Source organism: Arvicola amphibius, chromosome 1 (assembly GCF_903992535.2).
Source record: "Arvicola amphibius chromosome 1, mArvAmp1.2, whole genome shotgun sequence".
Lineage (NCBI taxonomy): Eukaryota > Metazoa > Chordata > Mammalia > Rodentia > Cricetidae > Arvicola > Arvicola amphibius.
In genome coordinates this window covers 191,126,248-191,130,312 of record NC_052047.1, presented here as the reverse complement: position 1 = coordinate 191,130,312, position 4,065 = coordinate 191,126,248, and positions in this window count along the sequence as shown.

The window sequence follows — 4,065 nt, the reverse complement described above, 5'->3', positions numbered from 1 at the left end:
AATGATAGGCTATTCTATCAATGTTGTTTGACTGACTTGCTGAATGCACTTCACAGTTGCTGTTATCCTTATTCAATGAGGGTGGAAATTGAATTCAAAGGATATTACAACCAGTGTGTTGTGGAGATGGGCTTCTGATTGTAATCATCTCAATCCAAACATGACAAGCCTGATGCCTTTCCCTGCTTTGAGTGTCAGAAAATTTCAAACACGACAGCATAGATTATCTTCCACTGTCTCTGTATCAAGGAACATGCTCTTCTCTATATATCCTTCTCTTTAGGAATAGGATACAATCCTCTTTATAGCAAAGCAATTAGACACTGTCTATGGGACATGTCCCATAGCTGACAGGAAGGAATATGCAACAAATTACACTAAGTGTTTTTTTCTTGTCATGATCTACATATTCTATGGTTCTTTCTATAGATTTATAGGCATCTATTAAAAGAAGCTATATCTTGAGAATTTTCAGAAAAAAAGAAGGAATATAATACAATAAGCAGAAAGCAAAATAGAGTTTCTAAAATAAAAAGTATCTGAACTGGGGGCTGGGCAGATGGCTCAGTAAATAATGTGATAGCTGCACAGCCACGAGGAGCTGATTTAAGATTCCAGGAACACATATAAAACCATTCTGATACCTGCTTGGAAGGCACTGACTGGGCTGACATAAACAGAGCAAACACATGGGACTCAAGGGCTTACCAACCTAAGTCTTGATAGTTAACAGGCCTTGGAGAAGATGCTACTACTATTCTGACAAAGGAAGATAGCAATACAACGATCTTTATTCTATTACTGTACCCATAGATTAGTGCACCACTTAGCCCTCATAAGAGAAGCTTCTTGCAGTATAAGATAATTAACACAGATATCCACAATTGGACAATGTACAAAGATTGAGAGACTTTGCAATAATCAGCCCTATTTATAAGAGAAGTCTTTATCAACTCCTTTGCTAAAGGTTCAGGGATATATGTGGAAGGTAAGGCAGAGAGATTGTCAAAGACAACGGTGAGGAATGACCTCAAGAAAACAGCATCATCAAGACACGTCAAGACATGATATGGCTGATGCATATAGAAACTCAGAGACTGTGCCTGCATACACAAATTGAAACCAGACAAAATCAGCACTGAAAGGAGTAGACACAAGGTCCCACTCATGGTCAAGATGATATTCACAATTGATACTTGCTGGGAAAACAAGCATTGGTTTTCTTAAATGGAGTGTCACTGGGTAGATCAGCCACAATCCAGGGCAGTCTTCATTCCAAGCAATACATGGCCAATACAGAACATACTCTTTGGGTTTTGGTTGTTTGCTTGTTTTTGGTGACCTTTTTGTTTAGTTGTGTTTAGTATTTTTATCTTACTGGTTTTCTTTCTTTTTAACTAGTTCTTCTTTTGTTATTTTGTGTTTTGAAAGAGGAGAGGCAGACAGAGAGAGAGAGAGATAGAGATAGAGAGAGAGAGAGAGACAGACAGACAGAGAGAGAGACAGAGACACAGAGAGAGAGACAGAGAGGGAGAGAGGGAGAGAGAGGAAGAGGGAGAGAGAAGAGGGAGAGAAAGAGAGGGAGAGAGAGGGACAAATAGAAAATTAAGCTTGTTGAAAATGGAGGTGGGAAACTTGGAGAATATTTGCAGAAGGAAAATAATATGATCAAAATAATTAAATAAAATTTAATCTAAAAATATTTTAAAAGTATAAAGTGTTCAGCAAAATGTAAATAATATTTTTATAAACACACTCAAAATATTCCTTACTCTCCTATCCTTCCCAGGTTCACCACAGTCATGTAAAACAATTAGTAAAAAGTCATATTAATGTGAACACATTGCACAATGCAGACTTGAGAGGACGTTTTATGACAAGACATGAAAGTAAGCTGCAATCAGCATACTAACCAACAGAAAAATTAATGTAAAATAATCACATCACATAATTTCCTTTATTCTAACAATTCTAACAATGTATGGTAACACAGTTCTGAAATGTTTTCGATACAACTTTGGTTATAAAATAGATTATTTTCTAGCAAAGAGTCACTCATTAGTCAAATATTTAGCATATCTTTGAAAATAAGAATTAAATAATGTCTTGTTTTTTAAATCCAGTAGCCAGAGGAAAAGCAGATAGAAAAGAAAATTAAGTTTACTGATTGGCAGATATTAAGGGTTTTTTTTTCCTTTCTGAAGTTGAGGATGAACCCAGATCCTGGCAAATGCTAGACAAGTGCTCCACCACTAAGCTAAATCCACTACCCTGAAATTAAGATTTTTTTTTGATCTGGTGGAACTGAACTACTAGAAGGCAAAAGAACTCTGAATAAAAAAAAAATAATGCTTTTTACCTCAAGATCTTTCCAATCTGCAAGGAAGACAGACATTGCAGATATGACCGACTACACCCACAGGATCAGACTGAGTGTGCAGCTCAGTGCTGCAGGAAGGCTTTAAAGTTAGCTGAGAATTATCTAGTAGTTAGGATGAAAAGAAATAGGAGAGGATTTCTGGTTTTGTGTGATACTAGGGAGAGAAACTCTAAGAAAATGAGATAAAATGCAGATAAACTGCAGTTAGTAAGTGTTCATTAATGGGACAGGCCAGAGCATTTCTGAGGAACTTATACTATCCAGTGCTGGTGTTCAGATGGTTTGCTTGATAAAGGTCCTTGCTGCCAAGCCTGGAGGCCTTAGTTTGATCCCCAGGATCCACTAATGGAGGAAAACACCTGAATCCCTCGGGTTGTCTCTGACCTTTACACACACACACACACACACACACACACACACACACACACACACACACACACTAAATACAGTGATACAGATTGGTTTCCAAATATTGTCTCCTTCCATAATCTCTGTGCTGGGTAGTTGTTTATTTTCAAAGTACACATGTGGTCATTTTATTCAGATCTCTAGGAAGTGATTGCTAAGTGATTCTCTAGGAAGTGCAGCATTTCTGCAGGACACAATACTGAGGCAGCTGCGAAAGAACAGGGTAGAGAATGGCAACAGGAAGGCCAAAGGTTATCAGCAGTGTATGTAAAAATAAGTAAAATAAATAAACATTGAAATGGCATCAACAAAATACTTGGCAAAGAAGATTAGAAAAGTTTCTAGCCACTAAACCCAGCCACTAGCCACCACTGCAGGACCAAAGGCACTCCAAGTGTCTGAAGAGAGCCAAAGGCCATTACAACACTGCAACGTACTTCTGTTGGAGATTTAAGACATGAATGACACATGCCAGACATGGAATTTCCTATAGAACTACATACAACAGAATATGTGCAGGAGAGCCTGTGAACCAAGTCCAGTGTGTCACAAGTCTGCATTCTTTGCATAGCAGATGAACTTTCTCTTTTCTGCTGGGGACCCTTTGGAAATATATCTTCTAAAAATCTATGCTGGATTCTGTAGCAACTGTACTTCTCTGCTCAATTCTTTGTTCCAGCACACAATAATCTCAAACACTTCCAAAGGTGCGGACTAAAACCTGGTATTGACAAGTTTCAGTGCACGTAGAAAAAAAAAAAAAAAACACCCTAGGTGCTTTTAATATGTTTGTTAATGTAGACTGCATATTACTTAAAAACCATTCTAAGAATACAGTGATAAATCTGCCATACTGTATTTGGAGTAAAGAGCTGGAGTGTTTTAGAAGCAGTCTCATTTGGGAATCAGTGAGTAAAGAGAGAGACTGAAGAGGTGCACTTACATTAAAACACAGAACAGCAACAACCAAATTTTCAGATGCTGTACAGACTGGCTTCCATTTACTTACTTGATTACTTTGTCCTGGGAAGCTCATTTTAAGAGCACAGTCTCCTTGCAGCCACTGACCTGGTGATTTGTGTGTGGATGACAGACAATGTGGTGTAGGAAGAGAAAATGACAGGAAAGGTCTCGGTGAAACTGGTGCGCAGATTTGCTGTGGGTTCTCAGAGGAGGTGATGTGGAACTAGAAACTGTGTTTAGACAGAAAAGTTAGTAGTTCATCTAAGGGTTAGAATCCCGTTGCCTCCTTTGCTCTATTCCAGCCCTCCTTTTCT